At 49.3% G+C, this 27,462-nt stretch overlaps 1 long non-coding RNA gene across 1 annotated transcript in view; it reads right to left on the reverse strand.

Moving 5' to 3' along the window:
• Window positions 1–27,462, reverse strand: part of LOC121152680 — a 41,977-nt gene that overhangs the window by 484 nt on the left and 14,031 nt on the right. The window lies entirely within an intron of this gene.

Genomic DNA, 27,462 nt, shown 5'->3' on the forward strand with positions numbered 1-27,462 from the left:
AACAGAAGTGAGTTGTCACCTGGAAGGTGACACCCCAAATTTTAGTCCACTAAAAGTCATGGAGCTTGTCTTGTAATGACTGTATGAACTGGTATAGTCCACGGTACTTGAGTCCTCTTCCCACCAGCCCAGCCGTAATTATGCCCGGAGAGCTGGGATTTACTCTTCATTTCCCCAGGAAAAGAGTGCAAATTCCCTGTGATATTCCAATGTCTCATCCTATACACAGCAAGGTTTTGTTTGTGCGGTTCATAAAAATGGAATCCCTTAAAATTACAAATCGAAACCCAGCTCTTATTATAAACCTGTTTGTTTTTGTAACTAATGATTTTGCACTGAAACACTAGCTTTTGAAGCAGAGCTTTTATTGTATAAGGCGTGAAAAGACTAAACGAAACAATCTATTCAAGCACCAGTGCCACATTGTTAGTTAAATCCTATACTGAATACTGTCACTTTAAGGCAAAGGGATATTTTCCTCTTTTTAGACTGACTACGAACAGTTCTTGTTTTCTTTCATTGGAATCCAACAGTTAGGAAATTCTGCATAATACCTAGAATCTCATTTATATCACTTACATTATTGCAATTGCTATGTGATTTTCAATAAATAAAACTCCTATTTTAACTATTATAACCTAGGACTAATCACACTTCACCTGCTTAGTTTTTTGCTTTTGGAAGATGACATAAAGTATGAAAACTAAGAATGTCCCAGCTTTGCAACTTTATGGTGCAGTTCTCTTCGGTGAAGGTTGATGCACAAAGCTGTGCTGCTCGGCAGTCTGGCGAGGAGGAGCAGTGAGGAGGACAAGCTCCCCATCCCCCCACCCCCCCCCTTTTTTTTTTTTAAGATCTATTTACTTTTATTGGAAAGACTGAACAGATTTACAGGGAGGAGACAGAGGAAGGTCTTCCCTCTACTGGTTCACTCCCCAAATGGCCACAATGGCTGCAGCTAAGACCATCCAAAGGCAGGAGCTTCTTCTAGGTCTCCCATGCAGGTGCAGGGTCCCAGGGCTTACTCAAGCCATAATCGGGGAGCTGGATGGGAAGCGGAGGGGCTAGGACACAAACCGGTGCCCACATGGGATCCTGGCCTGCAATTGTTTGGGTTTTGTTTGTTTTATAAACAGCTAATACTATTTATTTACAAATCAGCCCCAGATGTCCAAGTTCTAATCCCAGGAACCTATCAGTATGACACCTTATATATGAAATAAAGAGTGCTGAAATAGGGGGATGGCTTACAGCAGTTTGTTTTGAGTTTTTTGTTTCCATTTTGTCTTTGTTTTGCTATAATATACATGAGACCGAAAGATTAAAAAGAGATTCATGAATATTTAGGTCCCAGTTCTACTGGTTGGGAAATTCAAGTTCTGGAAGATGTATCTGATGAGGATCTCAGAATGTGTTTTAAAGAATGGGAGACCAAAGCTGAAAGAGAAGGGCCCTGAACTCCTGAGAAAGCCAACCCATTTCTGTGAGAAAAGCACTAATCTCTTCTGAGGGCTCTGCCCCATGACCCCGACGAGGCGCTACCTCCCACCACTGCCACACTGTAGAACCGATCTGTTTCGGTAGAGATAAACAAGTTCATATTTTAGAAGTTTGTCCTAGATAATCCCATCGGGCCCAGTGTAAATTCCTTGGGAGGGAGATGCCAGTGTCAGAAGATGCTTTGTCGCTGGTTTTGATGATGGAGGCTGAGGTCATGAGCTAAGATGCTGGGGGCCTCCAGAAAGCTGGGGAAGATAAGGATATGGATTCTGCAGGTGGCACTTTGAGGAGGAACACAGCCCTGCTTCCAGGATTGGAAAAATATTGAATTGTGTTGCTCTAAGGTACTATGTATTAATTTGTACGAGCAACAGGAAACTAATGCAAGTTGTAAAAACCATGGTAATGCTGGTGAATTGCATGGAGAATCCTCAGGAAGCTGTTCCAATAAGAGTAATCAAAAAGCACTAAAAATGTGAAAATTTCCCATGCTTGTTGAAAATTTAGACAATCTCATAAAGTCCTGAGAGCAAAACAGCTCACGCCTCCCAAGATTTGTGTTAAGTACATGCCAAAGAAAAGCCTGCCAAAGTAAGGTTGTTTGAAAGGAGTATTTAAATACTGAATAGTAATGCACTGCAGTGTCAGCCCAGGCTGACAGAGCTCATGAGCTAAGGGAGAAGACAGGTTGCTTCTTTCTAAAACCGAGACAATTCCTCCTGGAAGGGGCACTGTTCTTGGGCTGCCGCTGGCATCCAACGGGGGCACCAGTTTGAGTCCTGGCTGCTCCGTGTCCAATCCAGCACTCTGCCTGTGGCCGGGGTAGAGTCGAGGATGGCGGAAGTCCTTGGGCCCTACACCCTCGTCACTGCCCACCTCCGGCTACTGCAGCCATCTGAAGAGTGACCATCTCTACCATTCAAATGGAAGATCTCTGTCTGTTCTCTAACTGCCTTTCAAAGAATTAAAAGTAATAAATAAATGGAATAAATCCTTGAAAAGGACAGTGCACTGTGCCCAAGGACATCAAGTAGCTTCCTTAAGCCCAGCAGCAAGAGCAGAGGATTTCCTTCAGGCCCCATCAGTATTGCCAGGGGTTAGCACTGTGCAACAATGGCATTCCACATTAGTGCCACTTCAGTCCCTGTGCTCTGCTTCCAATCCAGCTCCCTGCTAATGTGCCTGGAAGAGCAACAAAAGATGCCCAAGTCCTAGTGTCTCACCACCAACGTGGGAGGCCAGCATGGAGCTCCTAGCTCTTGGCTTCAGTCTGGCCCAGCCCTGGCTGTCGTGGCCATGAAGGGAGTGAACCAGTGGATAGATCTGTCTCTCCCACTCTGCATTTCTGTGTCTTTCAAACAAACAAATCTTTTAAAAAAATTTTTATTTATTTTTATTGAAAAGACAGATCTATGGAGAGAAGGAAAGACACAGATCTTCCGTCCACTGGTTCACTCCCCAAGTGGCTGAACAGAGCTGACCTGATCTGAAGCCAAAAGTTAGGAGATCCTTCAGGTCTCCCACGTGGGTGTAGAGTTCCAAGGTTTTGGGCTATACTCTGCTGCTTTCCCACACATAAGGAACTAGATGGGAAATGGAGCAGCTGGGACACAAACCAGCACCCACCGTGGATACTGGTGCTTGAAGGGGGAGGATTAGCCAATCAAGCCAGTGTGCTAGGCCAAATAAACAAATAAATATTGGAAATTCAGATATACAGCGAGGAAGAGAGACAAAGAGGAAGATCTTCTGTGCATTAATTCACTCCTCAAGTGGCCGCAATAGCCAGAACTGAGCCAATCTGAAGCCAGGAGCTTCCTCTGGGTCTCCCACATGGGTGCAGGGTCCCAAGGCTTTGGACTGTCCTCAACTGCCTTCCCAGGCCACAGGCAGGGAGCTGGATGGGAAGTGAGGCTGACAGAATTAAAACTGATGCCCATGTGGGATCCCTGTGCGTGTAAGGTAAGGACTTTAGGTGCTAGACTAATGCGCAGAGCACATAAATCTTGACAACAAAACAGCCCCCCCAAACCAAACCAAAACAACTTTCTGTAGAAAAATTAAGATCTCTCAAACTTTATGAAGATTAACTCTAGTACTAATCAGTTTCTAATTTTTCATAGTCTGGGACCTGCCAGAAGACTGCCTTTGGAACCTGGCTTTGAGCAATGTGATAGCCCTTCATTCTTCCCTATGGAGCCCTTGTGAAGGGTGAATGAGTATGGTGTTGTTTTAGAAAGAATATATAAACTTATCTTAAATCATAAAACGAATTCTTTATCTCACAACAAAAATTCAGGTACAGTATTTCCAAGGATTCTTTCTGGTCCCTTGGCTTGCCACATGTCATTTACAACATCCAAATGTAGAAGGGATGACACTCATCTTTCTTTGCTACTTTAAAGAGTTAGCAAACCTTACAAGAGCAGCCAGTGGGCTTCCATTTATGTCTCCCTCTGCTGGGTTTAACCATCGACCATCCCTGAATCCATCTTCGACATTATGAATGCTTTAGACCAAGCAGCATTCCTTTGCCAGCCTGCGGTGACTTGTTAATGAAGTGCCCACCCCTGCTTGTGGTGGTGCCAGTGCTTACGTGGTGGTGAGATAATGATGTCCCCCATCCAGTTAGTGGTGGTGGTGACCATGATCCTAGTGCCACCACCGCTAGGAGGAAGGAATGGCAGCAGAGACAAGCAGGGGCTCCTCTCCCCAGGGACTGAGCTAGAACATGAGGCTGATCAATCTCCCATTGGCTCAGGTCCCGCTGTAGAGACTTGCATAAGAGAATAGCACAAATTTTGACTTTGAGCCCTACTCAAAATTCAATCTTTTAGCTTTGGAGTTAGAAAAGCAATAATTCAAAAACATCTATAGGCTGTTTAGCGAGAGAGAGCATCTCGCGGTGGATAAATCATCATGTATTTAGTAATGTATGTTCATGGAAAAAGAGAATACTTAATTTGGGGCTTTTGAGCTTCTAGGACTGTAAGAAATTCCTGTGATTTATAAGCCATTCAATCTATGCTAATTTGTTACAGCACTAAGACAAGCACCTGGCAGAAATTCAAGGGCGTGTCCTGGACTGTCACAAGTAGAGCAGCACGAAGAGTGATTTCATTGAGCTATTAAAGGAAAAGGTGACCTGGGAGGCCGAGAGCTGGAGCACCGGGAGACACGTGGGTAGAGTCATGCTCTATGGCACTTACTGTGTGGTAGGTTCTGCACTAAGTACCTTATGTACCTTCACTCACTTTATCTTAATCGACGGTTAAAAAGCCAAAGTGGGCCCAGCGCAGTAACCTAGTGGCTAAAGTCCTTGCTTTGCATGCGCTGGGATCTCATGTGGGCACCAGTTTGTAAGCCAGCAGTCCCGCTTTCCATCCAGCTCCCTGCTTGTGGCCTGGAAAGCAGTTGAGGACAGCCCAACCTTGGGATCCTACACTGGCGTGGGAGACCCGGAAGAAGCTCCTGGCTTCGGATCGGCTCAGCACCGACCATTGAAGCCACTTGGAGAGTGAATGGTTGGATGAATCTTCTGCTGTGTCTCCTCCTCTCTGTGTATCTGCCTTTCCAATAAAAATTAAGGGGAAAAAAAAGTAAATCATATCATTCTTTGAAGAGCTTTGTCTAACCTGATACAATGTTAATGAAGGTTCCAGGATCCCACACTGCGGTATTGGCTATGAAGTCCAGCTCCTGTTCCCAGGCGCAGCTTCCCACCAGCAGCACTGAGGGCCCAGTGGACTGGGCTCCAGCCGCCCACCTGGGAGACCTGGGGGAGTTCCCTGCTCCTGGCCCCCTCAGTCCCAACAACTGCAAGCATTTGAGAAGCAGCCCAGCAGATGGGAGCGCGCGCTCTCTCTCTCTCTTTCTCTCTTTCTCTCTCTCGTATAAATAAAAGCAAATAATTTTTTTAAACGACAGACCTTGGTCATGAGATAATCCATAAACTCAGGCATTACAGAAAGGTTTCCATTGTGCACCCCTCCTTCCTCCCGTCAGCAGATGAGATGTTACAAAAATGGAGCTATTCTAGGCAGGGTTGGCAAATGTTTTCTGTCACATGTTCAATGGTAAATACACCGTGTTTCATGGGGCATACATTCTCATAGCCACCCAACTCTCAACAGCGCTGTCAGCCATTGTTGACTAAAAGCTGCCAGAAATGAGTGAGTCAGACTGCCCCAGCACCATTTGATTTACAAGAACAGACAAGACTGAGCTGGGCCCGTGGGTGGGCTGTGAATGGCTAGCCCCCAGGCCACTCAACTAAATGGCAGTGGGGACAAGAGAGCCCTTGGTGTTCTGGATTCTCCTGCTGCCCAGCATATGCCTGCTCTAGCCACACACCCACAAGCCACACAGGCCAAAGGCACTGCCAGGCTCTCAAAATCGAAACGTCGCGAGGCTTAACGTCTCCCTTCCATAAAACACATGTAAACAGATGTTCTGATATTTGTGGTTTTCATTTCACTCCATCATGGAATGGACTCCATTTTTTAGATATGAACTGAAAGCATCCGGACATATGCTGCAAAAGTAGTCTATTGGGCTAGAAAACACAGGAGCAGGAACATGGGACATTCAGGATCCCCAACACCAGTCTCTCTCTGGAGACCAGCTTCACATATTGGAAGTTTGGACCCCAGATGGAACAGCACGCAGCGCTGGCGGGGTTTTATAGAAGTCGGGGTGCAGCGGGGAATGACTGGCTCTGGACCATCCTGGGAAAGGATTAAAGCTGAGCTCATTGACTTAGAGCCCAGGGGAGGGGATTAGTTCCTTTAAAGAGCGAACACGGCTGCTGCCTGCGATCTCACCATATGACCTTTTGCACACATGGGCTGCTTGCAGCTCTTGCGCAGGCTCCCTGTATGGGATGCCCCGAGTCACGCGGTGACACAGCTAGAACACCCTCACCAGAGGCCAAGCAGACAGGGCACCAAAGATTTATTAATTTTTATTGGAAAGTCAGATATACAAAGAAGAGGAGAGCCAGAGAGGAAGATCTTCTGTCTGATGGTTTACTCCCCAAGTGACCGCAATGGCCAGTGCTGCGCCGATCCAGGTCTCCCACGCGGGTGCAGGGTCCCAAGGCTTTGGGCCGTCCTCGACTGCTTTCCCAGGCCACAAGCAGGGAGCTGGATGGGAAGTGGAACTGCCAGGATTAGAACCAGCAATCATGTTGGATCCTGGTGCATTCAAGGGGAAGACTTTAGCTACCTAGGCCACTGCGCCATGCCCAGATAAGTAAGATCTTTAAAAAAAGAAGGAAGGAAGAAAGATGTGTCCAGTGTTAAGTGAGTATTGCAATCCAGTGACTTAAGCTTCCATGAGCCTATCTTTGCATCTTTAACATCTTTTTTGGAAAAATAGGTGTTTCAGTCATATGCTGGCTTCCCTGAAGGAATGACTGAGAGCACCCAGCAAAGGCAGAGGCCGGGGAGCCCTTCTGAAGGAATAAGCTGAAGGCTGATTGAGTGGGATCCTCTGAAATGTGAGACAGGTTGTCTCCAAAGCGTGGCGCAGACCGTCCGGCATCGGTGATAGGGGAAAGCGCCGGGCGCAGCCCCATGGGCCATCGCTGGAATACTTCTGACATAAAGACACAGAGTATTTTAATTACGGATTTTCACAGAAACCCCGACTGGCAACAATTTAGTTGGTTTGATCCAGAGAGACTGCCATGCTGGAAAATTCTGGTAAGACACAATCCGCTTAATGCCAAATTATGTGGTTTGTCTAAGCTTACTGAACTGGAAAATGCCAAGTCCCTTCTCGCATGGTGCCACTTCAGTATTGCCTATGGTGATCCAGTGCAGGATCTCAGGGCACATCAAGACCTCAGCCAGCTGAGGAGACGGAGGCTCCAAGCAGGCACAGCCTTCCTGAACCGAGCTGTGCCCATCCTGGCGCCGGGTGTTTGAACTGGACTTGGTCCCCCCGTCTCAAACACTGCTAACTCTAGACATTGTCAAGGAGGATTCTCCCAGCCCTGTTTGGCTTTGTAGGACCACAGGCACAGAGGCTTGACTGTGTTTCCATTGCTAATCTCTCCCCTCTGAACAGTTCTGCTAAATCAATGTATTCAGCTCTTTTGGTGAAAGAAAAGCGAACCAGACATTTTGAGACAGGGTGAATGGAAATGGGAGGAGAAGAGGAACAGAGGAAATGACCATCACTTTGCAAGTAGCAAAGGATGCTCCTTGAAGAAGCAAAGCCGAAATTCCAGTGCCGGCTTTCACCGGATCGTGTGAGCCTCCAGCCTCAGCTCCCTGTCCGTGAAAGCACAGGCAAATCTCTCCCAACTTCCTTCCAACTTCAGGGTTCTCTTCTTCTTTTTTCCTTTTCCTTTTTTTTTTTTTAAGATTTATTTTATTATTACTTGAAGGGTGGAGTTACAGAGAGAAGGAAAAACAGAGAGATCTTCCATCTGTTGGTTCACTCCCTAAATAGCTGCAATGGCTGGAGCTGGGATGAGCTGAACCAGGAGCTTCTTCCGGGTCTCCCACGCTGGTGCAGAATCCCAAGTCTTTGGGCCGTCCTCGGCTGCTTTCCCAGGCCACAAGCAGGGAGCTGGATGGGAAGTGAAGCAGCTCAAACCGGTATCTCTATGAGATGCTGGCACCAAAGGCGGAAGCTTAGCCTAAGGCCATGGCACCAGCCCCTTAACTCAAAGACCAACTAAGAATTTGCTCATCAGCACCGAAGACCTGGCCCCTAGAGACTGCAGGAACTCCGTGAAGCCTTCAGAGAGGCAGCTGAGAAGCAGTAAGCAGGAAATGCAAGCTGAAACCTCAGAGTCACTGTCACACTGACCAGAGGACGCCCAGGTGTGCTCAGCGCCGTGATGGAGCGGGCCCGCCCTGGGCGGGGCTATTCTCGGTGTTCAGTTCTAGAAATCCTCCAGAATTCTCTCTCCCCACACCTTACCGCAGTCTTTTCTTACCCACCTGCACTGCCTAGGCCTGTGCCCTTAATACCAGAGGTTGTATATTGTCAAGGGCCCCATAAAGCACTCCTTCCTGGGCCTGGCACGGTGGCCTAGCCACTAAAGTCCTCGCCTTGAATGCGCCCCAGGATCCCATATGGGCGCTGGTTCCAATCCTGGCAGTTCTACTTCCCATCCACCTCCCTGCTTGTAGCCTGGGAAAGCAGTCGAGGACGGCCCAAAACCTTGGGACCCTGATATATATTAGATATATTTGAAGTCTTTTTTTAAAAAAAAAATCAGTTCTCAATCCAAACATCAGTCAGGTTAATTGTTCAAGTCATTTTTTTTTTCAAGATTTATTTATTTTTATTACAAAGTCAGGTATACAGAGAGGAGGAGAGACAAAGAGAAAGATCTTCCCTCCGATGATTCACTCCCCAAGTGATCACAATTGCTGGGGCTGAGCTGATCTGAAGCCAGGAACTTCCTCCAGGTTTCCCACATGGGTGCAGGGGTCCCAGGACTTGGGCCATTCTCCAGTGTCTTCCCAGACAATAATCAGAGAGCTGGACTGGAAGTGGAGCAGGCTGGACACTAACTGGTGCTCACATGGAATGCTGGTGCTGCAAGGTAGAAGATTAGCCTATTGCACCACCTCACTGGCTGTTCAGATCTTTGAATTGGCTAGAAATTAGTGTACTGTCTCCCACAGGGTGTTAGTCCTAAGAGAAAATATCTTTCCAGGAATATTTCCTGCATTGCATCTTGTACACTCAGCCTCTGGCTGAGGAGCATCCATCTATTGGGCCAGCAGTAAGTGTTATAATGCAATTAATATTTATACCACACTGTTTTCTTTTTCAAAATATCTATTTGTTTAAATGGCCATTCCATGTACATACAAAAAATGTAAAAGTTACTGAAGAATATGTAGATTCCCTAATTCCCCGTTGTCCTTGCTGAGGAAAAAAACTATTAACCGTTTCTTGCATGTATCCTTGCAAGGGTAACAGGTACGTGCATCGTATGGATATTTGCAAAGATGGCAGCACAACAGACGCATAGTTCTCATGCCTTGCCTTTGTCCACTTATCATGGTGTTCAGTCTTCTCTTTAACGGCTTCAAAGGCTTCTGCACCGGAAGCTGCAGGATCTCCTTAGCCGATCCACACTGCGGGATATTTGGGTTGTTCACCATGCATTCCCACTGCAAGCCATGCCATGCCGAGTATCCTTGTGCAGGTGTCTCATGCACTCTTCTTTCTTTTTTTTTTTTTAAAGATTTATTTATTTTTATTTGAAAGGTGGATTTACAGAGAGGAGGAGAGACAGAGAAGAAGATCTTCCGACCAATGGTTCACTCCCCAAGTGGCCGCAACGGCTGGAGCTTAGCCAATCCGAAGCCAAGAGCCAGGAGCTTCTTCTGGGTCTCCCACATGGGTGGAGGGTCCCAAGGCATTGTGCTGTCCTCAACTGTTGTCCCAGGCCACAAGCAGGGAGCTGGATGGAAAGTGGAGCCACCAGGATTAGAACCAGTGCCCATATGGGATCCGGGCGTGCAAGGCGAGGACTTTAGCCGGTACGCTATCGCACCGGGCCCTGCACTCTTATTTCTACAGATGATATTCGTAAAAGTCCAGATGTTGAATCAAAAGCTGGAGAATTTTATTATAGTATTTATTTAGTGCATTTAAAAGACAGACAGATCTCACATCTACTGGGTCCCTCCCCAAATGCCTAGGCAACGCTAGGTCAGGCCAGCACCAGGAGCCTGTAACTTCCTCTGGGACCCTCCCACTTGGGTGGCTTCCATCAGCACCTGCTGCCTCCCAGGGTGCATATCAGGAGGGAGCCGAGTCTTGAACACAGGCTCTGCTGTGGGACAAGGGCATCCTAGGCAGCTCGCGGCCACCAGAACCAGTACTTTTCCTTTATGCATTCTAGTGTAATGTTGTGTGCCTGAGACTGAAGACAAGGTTGCTGCCATCCCCAAACACCCGCCTACAGAAGAGACGGTATGGGGGCCAGTCATCACGCCGCCTCCCAGCAGTCAATGCCTGTGTCTTCTTTGAATTTATTCATGGAGCTGCTTTAAAAACACACGGCATCTTAACAGGATGTAATCAATTAGCATATTATAACCATTCAAGTCTCAATGCAAATGTAATTGCCCAAGCAAAATTCCATTGATCACACACACACACACCTGTTACCCCCAGCCCATCATCCTTTGTGTTGTCTTACTAGCTCTGGCCACTCACTACCAGCAATTACTTGGCTTCTTCGTGTATTTGTTTATGGCCTCCCCTCACCAGAAAGCCAACCTAGGGAGAGCACGAAGTGTGAGCTTGTGCGCCATTGGTGGCTGGGCACTTTGCACAGCACCAGGCACTTGGCAGCACTCACTAAATGCATGCTGAGTGAAACCAAGTCCAAAGGCACCCTTGGCACCCGAGGAGTTGCGCTTGCTCACAAGAAAGGCCAAGTGTGGGAGCTCAGAGGCGTTCCTGGCACACTGAGGCTCCCAGTGCTTGCAAGGCAGCAGCCAGGGCTGCTAGAAACCCTCCAGTCCTTTGAGTTTGGACTGCAGCAAAAACGACCTGCTTTATTCTGGCTCTGAATAAACCATGGGTCAAAGTGAATATAATAAGAATATCAATTGGTATTCGCAAAGTGCTTGGAGAAAATATCTTCTAACGAGAGGAGCAGAGGCCTTTGACGTCTCGTCTGGGAAGCGCTGTGTTGGAGGAAGTTCTGCCAGGTGCTGTCTGGGCAGTGACTCACACGGGCTCACGACTACAGGTGCTAACAAACCAGTGTTTGTGGAAGGTTGCTAATCCTCTGAGGGCCATCCGGCTGCATCCCGGTGGGGCTGGCAGCTTTGGCAGTGCCGAAATACTTAGAGTTAGCTGTAGAGGAAATGTTAGCAATACATGTGGGTATAAATATCTCATGCTACCCCTGGCTGGTTTGGCACAAGGAAGACCTGAACTGTCATTTGAACTTTCTTTTTAATTTTATTTTTAATATTGTTTACATCATTAAGAGGGATGCACACCCATGTGAGCCTCTGATTAGAGTGGGGAGCACTGAGGCATGGAGGAAGGTGGGTGGGACAAATGTCTCATTCTTTTTTATTTTTCTCCTGTGTCCGCAGGGGGAAGGGAAGGAGAAAGTTCCTTGCTATCAAATTACATCAGCACCCAGGGATGGGGACAAGCAGATGACACCCTAGAGAGCCAGATGGGGGAAGAGTGTTCCGAGGGTGTTACTTGAGTTATTCTGACAGTTCTGAGGCATCCCCAGCTTTGTCCACGGCTGAGGTCTTCCCAAGGTCTACTGGCTGACCAAGTCCACTTTAATGCATCCACGGACCTAGACACTTGCTACAAAGCTTGGTCAGGAGAGTTGTTTATCCTGTTCTGCTTTCCATCCTCTGACTAGGCATTCCACGTTCTCTGCTGGCCTAGATGTGCTGACTGTCATGTCCCCCGTGTGCACCTGGGCGTGCTGTCCACTGCACAGGCAACTGAGGAGGCCCAGTCCTGACACATGCACTCCATGGCTGGACCACAAACCTTGTGATTTTCCCTCTGGCCGGGGTTTGAGTCCAGTGCTGAATCTCACGGTGCTAAAGCCCTGCTTGGCATGGTCTGCCCTCAGTCCTGTCTTTGCACGTGCTGGCAGGTGCTACAGACTGGCCAGCCCAGCCTCCTCCCGGCTGTGCACCCACAAGTGCCTATTACAACTGGCGGTGACATTCAAATGTTCTAGACCTTCTATGTTCGGAGTCATCCTGGGTTACCCAAGCAAATCTTCCCACTGGAAAATACTTCTCAGTCTTAATTAGTTAAATGCACAAAACAGGTGCCTCTTAATTGCCAAAGAATGCACCTTTCTGAAAACAACGAGAAGACTTATGCACATATTCCATCTTGGCGCTGATGCCTCAGTGCCATGCAAGAAGGTGGCAGTTTTGGGGACTTTAGATTCCTCCCCATGACAACCACTTTACCCAGTTCCTTAATTATATATGTATATATATAAAATCAATGTTTTCTCAAGTTCACACAAAATGCTTCAGGGCTGGTATGTGGCACGGTACGTTAAGCCGTAACTCGCGAGGCAAACATCCCTTATCAGGGTTCCAGTTCAAGTTCCAGCGGTGGTTTCTGCTTCCGCTCCCTGACAAGGCGCCAGGGAAAGTGACAGGAGCTGGCCCAGGTGCTTGGGCCCTGCCATCCAAGTGGGAGGCCCAGGTGGAGTTGCTAGTGCCTGGCTTTCACCCGGCCCAGCCCAAGCTACTGCGGCCATTTGGGAAGTAAGCCATGGGATGGAAGATCCCATTGTTTCTTCCCAACCATTGTCAATAAATAAAACAAATTACTTTTAAAGAAAAGAAAGAACAAGGAAATGTGGCTTTGAGGTCTAGCCAGCTAGTGGAAGTCTAGCCCCTTCCAGTTGTGGTCTCCTAAGCACCTTTGTCTCAACTGGCCACGAGTGTACCGTCCCATGGGAGGAAGCAGCCCACACAGGGCTGTCTGCTTGGGGCAGCCTCACCCCACTGCAAGGGCCTTACTTCCCTGCTCTTAATCTCAGCCACCGGGGACCTGACTTGGAGCAAGAATGCAGTACAACTGGAAGACCTGCTCGGGCTGGACCAGCAGCACCCAGATTCAGGGGGATTCCTGCAGATCTCTCTAGCCATTTCTCAGATCCAGGTTCTGCAAGCAGAAACTCGGAATGGCAGCTCTCAGCGACAGGACGCTCACCTCGGAACTCTGTGGGGCTCCAGGCCCCCCAGATCCGGGCTCTGGGGCAGGTGCCCAGTCCGATGCTTGGCAGGAAATGCAGTGCTGATCTGGGAGTGGGGGGGGGGGGCGTCAGGGACACCGAGGCTTTGCTTGAATCCCATGGCTTCTAGGAGGGAAGGACCGAACTGGTCTGAAGGACCCAGCTGCTTCCCCTTTCACAGCCAGTATTCCCTAGACCTGTACATTATCCCTCAGAGAAAAACAGACTGTTTAAAAACATACCCCACACTGACAAGAGGTGTTTCTAGAATTCTCCCCCAGGTAAGACCCCCTCCTTCCTCCAGTACATTTGCTTAAGGGCTGTAAACACCTATGCACCTGCCTTGTATTTTGTGACTCGGAAGAGCCCACTTTCCTCCACGGGGTCTGGGCTGTGAGGGCAGCAGGCGGCGTGGTGCGTTTGCACATGTGCCGAGAGCAGCCTCTCCATCAGCAGCGCAGTTAGGGCCCTGAGAGCTCAAGGGCTGCCGAGGGTGGGCAGGGGGTGCCGTTTTAAAATAAGGTTGCATGCTTTTCCCTCTGGTCTGCCTCCTGCGTCCGTGCTGGCCAGTGGAAGGGGCCCTGCCCAGAGTGGGCGCCGAGGACCCTAAGTCCGGTCGCAGGAGGAACCGTTCTGCTGGGGCCTGTGGCTGCCACCTTTTCAGGTACCAACCGGCAGCTTGCACAGTGTGCCTGCCCCCTGGGAATGTGTGTGAATCACCCAGCCGTGGATGTTGGGAGAGTCCATGGCCGAGCCTGGGGCAAGTGAGTGAAATGAGCTTTGCCACCTGCCTCCGAGCAGCGGACTGGCTGCTAGCCTTTCAGGAAGCCTGCGCGCAGACACAGGACCGGGTCACGAACCCGACATCAACGCCAGCTGTACAAGGGCACGAGGCGCAGGCCGCCAGGTGGTCCGGGCGCCAGACAATTGGCAAATCGGCAGGCTTTGGAGAGAAGTCCCCTTCCTAACCCCCCTCCCTTTTTTTCTGGCTCATTATCCAGAGCCCTTCAGGGGAGGAAGTGACCTCCAAACAAATGGGCAAACGGTTTCTAGGTCGGATGTAGCTGCCTTCACAGAGGAGGGAGCAAAACCTTGGGTCTAGGAGGCACTACTTTCAGAGAGGCCATGTGCAGCCAGCAAGGGCGGGTTCTTGTCTCGGAGCTTTGGGTGGAATCCTGAAATACCCCCAGTAAGTTGCTTCACATACTGATGGTCTGTATGCCATCCGGGGCAGGGAAGGTGCCCGGACTGTACTTCCGGTGGCTGCAGGCAGTGCGGGTGAGAGGTGGGATTTTATGGGTTAATTTCTGTCTTCTGCTTGCTTCAATATTCTCTTGAGAAAATTATAAATTGTGTTTTAAAGATTTGTTTATTTGCAATGGGAAGGCCAACTTGCAGAGAGAAGAGAGAGCTAGAGAGAAAGATCTTCCATCTGCTGGTTCACTCCCCAAGTGGCCACAACAGCTGGAGCTATGTTGAGCTGGAGCCAGGAGCCAGGAGCCAGGAACTTCTGCTGGGTCTCCCACACGAGTGCAGGGTCCCAAGGCTTTGGACCATCTTTCACTGCTTCCCCAGGCCACAAGCAGGGAGCTGCATGGAAAGTGGTCACGAACCAGCGCCCATACAGGATGCTGGTAACACAGGAGGGCGTCTGTGTACAATAAGCAGGTGCGAGGAGCTGTGCCTCTGGCTGATCCGTGACCAACCGCTGGCGCCCAACCTCTTTCCTTTCCTCCCTACCTCAGCGGACACCTTTGGGACTTCCATGTGTGACTGAAACGTCACAAGCGAGACAGAGCCCGGGTCTCTTCCTGGCAGCCAGAGGGCTGTCTTCGGAGAGGGGGCTGCTGGATGGGCAGGTCACCCACGGGATGTGAGTCCTTGGATCAGTGTCATAGCAAGCAGCCCTCTGCGGGGACCCGCCATCCCTTTGACAGGCCTGGGAAGGCAGTGGTGGGCTTCCTGGTGTCTCTTCCTGGTGTCTGGCTTCCTCAGAGTGCTCCTGCAGAATTCTGCAGGGGAGCAGTCCACCGACAAAATAGCTTGCAAGGTGAGGACTTTAGCCAATAGGCTATAGTGCCGGGTCCCTAGTGGTTCTGTTTTAAGCATTCTCACATCTGGATGGCATACAGTATTACAGCACAACCCTACATTTCTCTCTGAGTTCATCTATTATTATTTATTTTTAAACTTCTGCTGTGAGAGGATATTCTAAGTACATGGGACCGAAAAAGCAAGGTGGGGAAATCTCACATCCTCCCTCCGCGGTCTCATCTAGAATCAGGCAGCACCACACGCGGGTGTATACTTGACCCTTACGCAGGAAATGGTCTGAAAAGCCATCTCATCCAAAGACAACGTTGCGTCTTTTCTTTCTAGGGAGGATGTGGATCTAGCAACCAATTCCATTCTGTAAATGCCAATTCTAATATTGTGTCTTCTTCCAGGCCAGGGGGAGCAGTGATTCTATGAGAACTAGCAAGGGTCAGAGGTTGAAGCGTTTCACATTATAAGTTCCAAAAAAACAGCAAGTTTCTGAGCCCTCTCTAGGGATGGTTTATCTCGGCACCACGTGGGGCCTCGGGGGTCGGCCTCGGGCTGTGAACACTTGCAGGAACAGAATTACACTCTCATCCTGGCACCATACACACCCTGTCTGCGACAGCCACAGTGGGCTGGCGTTTGTCCTTTCCAGGACTGTAGCTACCCCGCTTGGCAGGGGAGAGTCCCAGGGCCTCTCAAGAACACGCACATGGTCTTGTTTCCCATGGGTGTGTCTGTCAAGGCAAAGTAAACCTCTGAGTCGATGGCTGCGTCTCCCAGCAGCCACGGCAGGGGCGGGGGGCAGGAAATGAGGCCCACTGCGACCTCAAGTTCAGAGAACACAGCGTTCATCAAATGCAGAGATGGCTTTCATGGTATCTGCGGAATCCTGAGACGGGCAGGACAGCTGAGCCCTGTGGGCACCCACTGTCCTCTCAGGATGCTAGGGTGGCCAGGGAGAAGCAGCCAGAGGCCGAGACATGAACCCAACAGGAGGGCAGTGATGGCAGGAGAGCAGGAGGTCGCAGTCTCCCGTCTCGAGTCCCAGCGGACAGTGCTGTTCCAGGGGTGAGCTCCTTGGGAACATTTCTGGTTCCTCGGCTTTAGGCGCAGCCTCCACGGAGAGAGACCCTTAGTGCTCACAGGCCCTCCCGAGGGCCTCACAGCTGTGCTTAGTCACAGGAAAAGGCAAACCTCAGAAATAATTTTTCCATATATTCCTTTAATTGCTACAAAGAGTCTCTAGCAAACTACTCTTACGATTTCTTTTAAGTGAAAAGCAAAAGGAGACTGAGAGACAGGGAGCGAGCCATCCTCTGTCTGCTGCTTCACTCCCAGCTGGCCCCAACAGCTGCAGCTGGGCCCAGGACTAAGCCAGGAGTCAAGAACTCCACCTGCGTGTCCCACGTGGGCCCCGGGGCTGGCATCATCATCTGTTATCTTGCCAGGCACGAGAACAGGAAGCTGCACCAGAAGCAGACCAGCTGGGACTCAAATGTGCGCTCTGACATGAGGTGTGAGGAGCCAGGCTGGCTTATAGGTAGTTAGGGGTCACAGCTCTTGGTGAAATTTTCAAGTGAAATGCCAGAACCACCTGGAGAGTGCATAATCTGGGAGTGGGTGTGGCCTAGAAGGGAAATAGTGGGCACCTCCCGCGGAGTTACCACTCTCACTGGACAGCACGAAAACCAGGACAGGGGCAGGGGTGGCTAGACAGAAAGACACCTGCCAGTAGGTGTATGGGTTGGATAGTAGGTTGGTTGGGTTGAACTAGGCTTCAGTTGACATATGCGAGAGCTAAATGAGATGTGGGATAGACTGGACAAATCTGCAGTACATACTGGCAAGCATGGGAACCAGGGTAGGGGGTAGAACTGGTGGGGGTGATGGGGAGTCACCCCAACTAGGCTGCAGCTCCAACTGGTTTGTGTGAGGACCAAGTATGAAATGGGTAGGATCGAGCTGGACTACAACACCCATTGGTTCACGAGGAAGACAGGGCTGGAAACAGAACGAACCCAGCAATCGCAACGACCAGCATGTGCATAAACTGATTGGCGTAACGGATGGTGTTGGAGTCTGCTCTAGCAAACTCACGCAAGAATAATCAGGTCTGGGATCATATCAGATGAAGTTTCTTTGGAGATCCCTCCAACTGAACTGCTGATCTTAGAACCCCAACCATGAAGAGACTGTCAGCCAGTGGACTCTGAATAGGTTTCATTGCGATTGGAACGGCGAGACTGGCAGCAATCCAGAACTGTTGAACTATCAAAATGGTTTGAGCAGGACCCTCGGAGTGCGCCTCCTGTTGGGGATCGGGGGTGGGTGGGAGGCTGGGTGGGGCTTTTCTCTTTGTTACTCCTCTAACCCCAGATACAGGGGAAAATGATATTAGTGTGGAAACAATGGTATTACCCACTTTCACCCTGTAGCCCTTGCTTGACCCTTTGTACCCTAATCAACTAAGTAATACTATTAAAAAATAATTTAAAAAATAAAATAAAAATTTAAAAAAAAGAAATTTTCCTTTGAAAATAAAGGTACATTCCTCCTAGCTCCTGGTTTTGCGGTAAGAATAGCAACTGGACAGTCATTCTTATTGGAATGTGAATTCCACTTCTCTGAGTTCCAGTTTCATTATGGAATAGACAAAGTCAGGAAGCCTCTTCTGAGAGAATGAAGAGGGGCTCCCCAAAAGCTGCCTTTGACCCCCATTTCTTTGATCCTCAGGTTTTATCAGAAGAAAGCAAGAAGCGCCTGAGATTTGAGCTTATCCTAAGAACAGAAGTCACACCCTTCTGATGGCTTCTTGTTTTGAGCAAGCTAGACACAATTAGAATTCTGGCCTGTGGGTGTTAGTTGCTGTTCTATTTTTTTCCCCCTCAAAATTGTGATTAAAAAGAGCCACTTCCACCCTTTTTCTCAGGTTTATCTCTCTTGAAACTCTCCACCCCTCTCCACTTCACCAGTGTTGCAGCAGGAGGTTCCAACTTCAATAAATCTTGCTTTACTCACTGAAACTGTCCTCTGAAAATTCTTCGTTTGGGTGTCAGTGTGGTGAGGCTACTCCTCCACCTGCTAGTGCTGGCAGCCCACACGGGCACCCCTTTGTGCCCCGACTCCCTGCCTTTGGTCTGGAAAAGCAATGGAGGATGATCCAAGTCCCCAGGCCCCTGCGCCTATATGGGAGACCAAGAAGAAGCTCCTAGTTCCTGGCTTTGGATCAGCTCAGCCCTGGCTGTTACGGTCATTTGTGGTGTGAACAAGCAGTTGGAAAATTTCTCTGTCTCTCCTCTCACTGTAAATTCTGCCTTTCAAATAAAAATAAATCCTTTAAAATTATTCCTTTGTTTAAGAAAAGAGCTGAAGTCACGTTTTTCTTTTCTTCATAATAGTACCTCAAGTAGTGGCTTAACTTTGTATGCAAACAATGCTGGCCCTGTTAAACTACTTCTGAAGAAAGCATCTCTAAACTGCCACTACTAATTTGTTTTGGTTAATCACGTATGCAAGATAATTTTTTAAAAAGATTTATTTGTAAGTCAAAGCTACAGAGAATGAGGGAGAGCTGAAAGAGAAAGAGGTTTTTACATTTGTTGGTTCATTCCCCAGATGGCTGCAGTTGCTCAGGCTGGGCCAGGCTCAAGCCAGGAGCCAGGAGCCTGGAGCTTCATCCAGGTCTCCCACATTAGTGCAGAGGGCCAAGTATCTGGGCCATCTTCCACTGTTTTCCTCAGGTGCATGGAGCCGGATAGAAAGTGGAGCAGCGGGGACATGAACCGGCAGTACCCATATTGGCATGCTGAGGTAGCAGATGATGGCTTTACCTACTATGCAACAATGCTTGGCCCTGAAAGATAATTCTTAAGAACACTAAAGCCATCTTCTCTGCTGCAAGTGTCCCTACCAACGCCTAACCATACCTCCCTATGGACTGGGGGCCAAGGAGGGAAGAAAACTTGTCCAGAACTACACATTTAATTACACAATTAGAATTGATGTGTGCCCAAGTGAGGGGTGAGGTGTACAGCTGTGTGTGTTATGACAGTCTTCAGGGACGCCCCCCAACCCAGGGACAGAGTCTACATTTGGAAGGGCTGACCATTCTAAGTCAGCCACCAGGTTCTACAAGAGTGGGCTATTCCTGCACTCCTCACTGCTGGCACGTTCGCGAACATGTTCTCTTAAACAAAGGAACTTTAATCGCATACTTCTATGAGCTTCCTTACTCTTCCTTACTCTTCCTTACTCTTCCCACCTCCTGGCAAAGCACAGCAGATGACACTGGGAGTGAGGCCACCAACACAAACCGAGGCCACGGCTCCCCAGAGAGACATCTAGACTTACAGATACCAGATGCGTGGCAACCCAGGATAAATCTCTGGGCTTGGATGCACAACACAAATTTCACAGATGAATAAATTTTCCTCTGGCTCTGCAAGAAGACTAATGGAAAACAATGATGTGATTCTAGGTTGGAGGTCTGGCACTAGATGTCTCCATCGTAAGGAACAAGCGTAGCGTCATGTTCATGTCTGCTATGAAATCAGAGAAATGTGGATGCCTTTGTAGTGGGCTCTGGTTGATTTTTGCCAGCTTGGCACCATTCACCCCCTCTTTTTTTTTCCTAAAATCAGTAGAGATGGTCGTGTGGCTTGGGAGATCATGTTGACCAGTTAAGAGATAAATATTCAAGGCAATGAAAGCCCCACTGTGATGTTTGTTGATACTAACATAAAAGACCCATTTCTGTTTGTTTAGTTTTATTTTAAGATTTTTTTTTTTGGAAGATAGAGAGCGAGAACAAGCTTGGGCAGCATTACAGAGCTGGTGGCAGGAGCCCTAACACTCAGGCCGTCTTTGTTACTTTTCCAGGCACATTAACAGGAGGCCTAATCAGAAGTGGACCAGACAGGACTTGAATAGGTATCCCTACAGGATGCCGGAGTTGCAGGCAGTGGCTTAACCAACTCTGTCACAACACTGGCCCTGAAACTGTTTTGTTTGTTTTAGGTTTCAGCAGAGAAAGACTTATCTCTGAAGAGAGAGAGAGATGTTCCATCTGCTGGTTCAATCTTCAAATGCTTACAGCAACTAGACACTTTATCTGGGCCACCCACACGGGAGGCAGGAAGCCAAGTACCTGGGCCATCATGGAAGCTGGATGAGAAGAGGATGCAAGCCTCTATACTGAGCACCCCAATTCCTGATGCCGTACCACAGTGCCAACCAGGGCTCCCTCTTTAAAAAGGAAACACCAAGTTGGCACTGTAGGCAGCCATCTTGCTATCACAAAAACAAAGCTGATCTGAGTACAGTGCAGCACCATTAGAGCACATTCACCAAATGCTAAGAAGACATCACAATTAGCTCTTATCTGATGTTTTTTTATCTTGAGCAGATTTGAGCTGTGTTTTAGCTTTTTTGGTTTGATGCTCAGCTCTGGCTCCTGACCTCTTGTTAAAGCAGACCATGGGAGGCAGCGTGTTGGCTTAAATAGCTGGTTCTGATTCTGTGCCACCCGAGGAGACCTAGCATGCTCAGTGGGGGACGGTCTCTCTGGCTTCCGCTCTGTCTTGGCTTATCTCTATTTCTCTGTCTCGCTTCCTCTCAAATAAATAAATCTAGAAAAATTGCACTGCAATTTCTACTTGGGCCACCTGAGCCACCTGAGCCACATGTTATGGCAGAGGTTGGCTACCATATCACGATGCTAACTTGAAGCTCAGGTGAAGACGTCTGTGGTGAGAGAGGTAAGGCAACCAGTACCACTTACCCAACCGTACATATGAGCTACCAAGGAAGTGGAGCCTCCACCCCAATCTGGCCTTCAGATGACGGCAGCTTCATCCTTGCCTGGAACTGCTCTGAGCCCAACTTCCTGACCGGCATGAGATAATAGTAACTTATTTTGGACCACCAAGTTTTGGAGTAACTGATTGCACAGTATTAAGTCACTAGCAGACCCTGGTGGGAAACAGGACACTGTAAGGCATGCGCCCCTAGCTCTTGCCCCTGAAGTCTCATCCTGTTTCTGAGAGATCCCAGTAGATCCTCCCATCACCTTCCCTGATAGTCAACATCTCCGCTCTGCCTAGTGCCTTCCCTTTCGTCCTCTCGTGCACTCCCCAAGTGGCCTCTACAGCTGGGGCTGAGCTTATCCAAAACCAGAAGCCAGGAGCTTATTCCAGGTCTCTCTCATGGGTGCAGGGTCGCAAGGACTCGGGCCGTCCTCCACTGTTTTCCTAGGCCATAAGCAGGGAATTGGATTAGAAGTGGAGCAGCTGGGACATGAGCCAGCACTCATAGGGGATGTCAGTGCCCCAGGGTGGAGAATTGGCCTGCCCTGGATAACAACTCTACAGGCACAGGTGTGCAAACAGAAAGTTTCCTCTCCTGATCAGGGTGTGCACGAAGACAACTGTGGCTTCACAGCACTGTGGCAATGCCTGCATGGCAGCAGCCCATCCTGTTCCCGTTGCCTGTCCCTCCATTCCCTTCTTCCCTGGGGACACAGACGGGAGCTGACTAATCCCACCAACCTCCAGACACACTGCCCACAGCTGAACCTCAGCCCCGGCTGTGGGCCTCTTTCAAATCCATATTTTGCTGCCTTCAGCTCTGACATCTTGGGGTGGAAAAGGACCCGGAAGCTCATCTGGCCCAAACATCCAGAGACCCCCCTCTGCTGATACTTACGGAATGCTTTACTCTGCTGACCTCATTTGGGGGAGAAGGGAGAAACATAAAATGGCTTTAATTTTTCCAATTTCTACCTGCCAAGTTGATTAACTTCTAACCCAACCAAACAAGCAAATAAGACATGGTCCATCCTCTCGCCATCAAAAATGCCACTCATGGGGACTTGGGTGGCCTAGGGATAGGGGTGACTGGCACGTCTTGATGAGAAAAGCCCTGAAGGTGAGTTGTGGGGGCAGAGCAGGTGCTGGGGTGCTACACTGGGACCACCGCCACGGGGGCCAGGCAAGGCTAGCGGCCAGAGCCCACAGTGCTTCTTGGGGCCAGATGATTCTCCCATGTCATGCAGTATCTGGCCATGTCATCAGGCCAAATGCCCAGCTCTTGCCATTCTGAGGGTCCAGCAGTTTTGATTTGTGCATAAGGCACCTGCAGGGCCAACAGGCTGGGAGTGGTGGCTCAGGATGGGGTCCAGCAGCTGCGTACGTTGCCTTGTCCCAAACCACATGTACTCTAGCACAGCCCGTGCACCTTTCTTTCCAGGTTTTTCCCTTTTTCCTTGATCCAGTTCTCTCTCTCTCCTGCCCTTGTTGTTTAAGCACAAGACAGGAGAGACCATGGCCTGCACACCTGCTATTCCCAGGGAAGCCCGCTGCCTGTTCCAAGGTGGTGAGATGCCAGGCTCTTACTGAAGGACGGGGCGGGGGGAACCACAAATGAACTCTCCACAGCATGACTGGCAGAGCACCTGCTTCCCACAAACTCTCAGCAAAGAGAAAGGAAAAAGCACCATTGCCCTTCCAGCATTAGCCTCAAATCGGCTTTGGCAGCCCGGATCTATGGCCGCTCGCAGCGCCATCTGTTCACACACCTGCGACCCTTCAAGAGGCCCAGCATTCCTACGGCCGGTGGCTGGCCAGGCAAAGAAGAAATGTGGCTTCTTTAAACTCATCGGATTCTCAACTTATTTACAACCAGCAGGGAAACAGCCAAATGAACGCTTGATCTACTTTGCAAGCACCAGAATTCATATCAGTGTCATTTCAAGCCCTGAGGATGCTCCATTTCCCATCCAGCTCCCTGCTTATGGCCTGGGAAAGCAATCGAGGACAGCCCAAAACCCTGGGACCCTGCACCAGCATGTGAGACCTGGAGGCAGCCTGGCTCCTGGCTTCAGATCAGCTCAGCTTCCGCCGTTGAGGTCACTTGGGGAATGAACCATCAGACAGAAGATCTTGCTCTGTCTCTCCAGCTCTCTGTGTATCTGACTTTCCAATAAAAATAAATGTTTAAAAATATTCTGTTGTTTCTTAAAGATGAAGATTTACTTTTACTCACTGCATTTCATTGGAATTACAGTAGCATTTTAGACTGTTCCATTTCCGCACTACAGAGCCATGACAGAGAACTGGCCCACTTTACCTACCAGAACACTGAGGCACTGAAGAAACAAAATGTAAGGTTATATAACAAATTAACTGTTGTTTTTTTTTTTTTCTTTTTAAATTGGAAAGCCAGATATACAGAGAGAAGAGACAGAGAGGAAGGTCTTCTTTCTGTTCATTCACTCCCCAAGCAACTGCGACAGCTGAAACTGAGCCAATCCAAAGGCAGGAGCCAGGAGCCTCTTCTGGTCTCCCACACAAGTGGCAGGGTCCCAAGGCTTTGGGCTGTCCTTGACTGCTTTCCCAGGCCACAAGCAGGGAGCTGGATGGGAAGCAGGGCCGCTGGGATTAGAGTCAGTGCTCATATGGGATTCTGGCATATTTAAGGCAAGGACTTCAGCCACTAGGCTACTGTGCCAGGCGCAACTGACATAGGTTTTAAGCCATCATGTATTTCCAGATATTGAAATGATTGTGCCACTGTTTACCTAATTAGCCAAGATACTTTGCTGTAATTCTTATAAAATATTTATTTTTATTTGAAAGGCAGGTTTACAGAGAGAGAAGGGAGACAGAGAGAAAAATCTTCTGTCCTCTGGTTCGCTCCCTAAATGACTGCAATGGCTGGAGTTCAGTAGATCCAAAGCCAGGAGCCAAGAACTTCCAAGTCTCTCGTGTGAGTGCAGGGGTCGAAACGCGTGGACTATCCTTCACTGATTTTCCCGGGCGTTAGTGGGGAGACGGGTCAGAAGTGACGCATCTGGGACTCAAATCAGTATCCATGTGCAATGCCAGTACTTCAGGCTGAAGTTTAATCCACTATGCCGTAGCACTTGCCCCTCACTTTTTTTTTTTTTAAGATTTACATTTTATTTGAGACACTAAAAGAGCTCTTTAATTCACTGGGTTACTCCCCTGGTGGCTTCATTAGTTAGGACTGAGCCAGCAGCTTCATCTCCCACATGGATGTCAACTCTTGGGCCATCTTCTACTGCTTGGCCCAGGCCATTAACAGGGAGCTGGATAAAAAACAGAACAGCCAGGATACGAAAGACTGTCCATATGGCATGCTGGCATTGCAGGCGGCACTACCACCTTCTTTACCACAACGCTGGCATTTCCATTTTTAAAATAGACCTTTAACAAATATACAGGGGGCCTGATGCGATGGCCTTGCCGCTAAAGTCCTCGCCTTGTACATGCCCAGGATCCCATATGGGCACCGATTCTAATCCCGGCAGCCCCGCTTCCCATCCAGCTCCCTGCTTGTGGCCTGAGAAAGCAATGGAGGACAGCCCAAAGCATTGGGACCCTGCACCCATATGGGAGACCTGGAAGAAGCTCCTGGCTCCTGGTTTCAGATCAGCTCAGCTCTTGCTTAGAGGGCACTTGGGGAGTAAACCAGTGGATGGAATATCTTCCTCTGTTTCTCTCCTTCTTGTAAATCTGACCTTCCAATGAAAACAAACAAATCTTCATGAACACAACACAAGCTAGGGTCACAATTTTGCTCCAGTGTCTAGACATTGTCTTAATGTTTACTATATTGGCATATCCCATTCCTGATACCTGTTGCAGACGCACTGGGTCAGAGTAAGGCCTGCTGATAGTCTGCCCACATTGTGCTGCAGCCTTCCAGTTGAGGCCTGCAGGGGGGAAGGTCTTCAGCTGACACTGCACAGGATCCCCTTCGTGGGGCTTTCTGCACGAAGGGTCTTGGATAGTGTTCCTGTGCATACTAACACCTGCTCTCTCTCTTCCAGCCCTTCCTAGTTCATGTTTGCTTCCCTAAAATCATCCAGATTTACTTTTTCCTTCCTATGCGTGGCCAACTGATCTCTCGCTCTCTTTTCACTTCCCTTTTCCCTTTCTTTCGGTCTGTAACATGTACCTTCTAACAGGAACAGGGGATTGCAGATGCCACGATGTAGGCTTCCCAACAAGGCACTTGGGAGAACAAATATTTGCACTCGCTAAGCCAGCCATGTAGGCAGGGGTTTGTCATTCTTGCTCAAGTGCCTGTGTTGGGGGCAGCTTCGGAGAGCACTGCCAGGCCCATGTGCGCCCCAGGAAGCTAGCCTCTGTGTGTGAATGCAAGAGGCAGCTCAGCGCGGCCACCAGAGCCACCCGCACAGCGCGGGGCTCCCTCCCTGCTTGCTGCCCTGACTACAATGCCCTCCATCTCACACTTTTAAAAACAAGGCACTTTCTGAACCACCAAACTGCCCATCTCTTTTAGCCCATGGAAGACTGAGACCACAGCTGAAGAGAGACAAGAGTGGCCTGCAGCCACCAGGACTACCTGGAAGGCAGAGAAGCTGGAGAACCGACGTCTGGCCGGAGCGGGGGAGCTCGAAGGCAAATGTTGGGACTCAAAATGATCTGGGACATCAAGTCCAGCATTTCCCAAAGCCTATCTCGGTCTAGGGGAACAACTGCTGCTGAAAATGCCCTGTGCTTGTGGTGGCCCAAGACAGTCCCGGGGACATCTGCTCACGCAGTCCTGCTTCCTCTTGGGTGTCCAGCTTCCTGATCAGGTGTTCCCGGAGAGGCGGTGAGGCCAGGCACTAGCAGTCCTGTTACCCACGCAGGAGACCTAGCCGAGTTTCCAGCGCCCAGCTCTGGTTCGTGGCTTCAGCCTCACGCAGGCCTGGCTACTGCAGGCAATCAGATTAACCAGATGAAACGAGATCTCTTTCTGCTATCCATCTCTGTCTTCCTGTGTCTCTCCCTCTGCCCGGCTCTCATCTTTCAAATAAAGTCAACAGATTAGGTCTGAAAAGCCCAACAGAAATGGGTGATGGACCAGAGGGCCATAATGAAAGTGTATTTCTGCTCTCCAAGTTATGAAATAGGGGGGATTTAACACATTTACAGATGAAGTCAATAACAGAAAGATGGCTTTTCCAGGTCCTAAGACCACTGAGTGGCACAACTAAAGTACGGAATCCCCTAATTTCTTGATCATTTCTCCTGATGCAGCACAGAAATAATGGATTAGAAATGTCCTTAAAAGGGAAAATTGTGCTACACAGTAGTAAGAGCTAGAATCCTGAGCAAAAGCCCGGTGAGCAGGGGTGGTGGGGGGTGAGCATGTGCAAGGCGGAGTGCGGGAACGCTGCAGAGATGCCTCACTGCCAAGCCCCAGCTTCTGTGCATTCACAAGTGTACTAAGACTGGACATGTCATACACAGCCATCGTGGGGGCCAGGAGCCAGGACTGTCCCGCAGCAGGTTAGACCACTGCCTGTGATGTCACCACACCACAGCTGAGTGCGCTACTCTGCTTCTGATCCAGCTTCCTGCTAACATGCCTGGGAAGCAGTGGGCGATGGCCCAGAGCATCCATATTTCGTTGGGGGGGAGCAGGCAGCCTGCAGGCAGATGTGTTGGATGCAATGTGTGAAGCGCTTCAACAGAAATGTGCACAAAGCGTCCTGGGACTCACCAGCGAAGGTGAGGTTGACAAGGAAGCCTGCACAGAGCAACAGACTTTTCCCCTGATCTTTCCACGCATGCCCAGAGTAGACGGATGCACAACAACCTACAACTGTTCACGTGCCACACAGATTTAGGACATAGAAAAGTAGAATGTCTCTGATTGATTCACCAGCTGAGATACACTGAGGAGTTTATGCAAGTGCTCCACTGTGACAGATCTCAAACATCTGGTCGTCTGACACTTCATGACTGTGATTCAGCCTGAGAAAGGCAGTTTTGCCACTTGTGCACACAGCAGAGCCCGCTTGCACAAGCCCAGGCGGTAGAGCCTGCTACGTGCAAAGGTCTGCCTGCACCTAGGACACATGGTACAGCCAACTGCCACCATAGGAAATTGCAACACAGTGATAGCTATTTGTGTGTAAACATACCTGAGCAGAGTTCATTCAACTGACAAGCTCTGTGTCTGCCCGTGCAGGATGTTTATGAACTTGGTGGCTTTGGGGTCCCCGTTGTGGCTCAGGAGGTTAAGGTGCCACTCACAATGCCAATGTCCCATACTGGAGTGCCAGTTTAACCTCCTGGCTGCTCTGCCTTCAATCCAGCTTCCTGCCATTTCATAAAGGAAGGTTGTCGAGAAAGGGGCCCCTTACAAAGGAG

Source organism: Ochotona curzoniae, unplaced genomic scaffold (assembly GCF_017591425.1).
Source record: "Ochotona curzoniae isolate NIBS_2020 unplaced genomic scaffold, NIBS_Ocur_1.0 contig_2599, whole genome shotgun sequence".
NCBI classification, from domain to species: Eukaryota; Metazoa; Chordata; class Mammalia; order Lagomorpha; family Ochotonidae; genus Ochotona; species Ochotona curzoniae.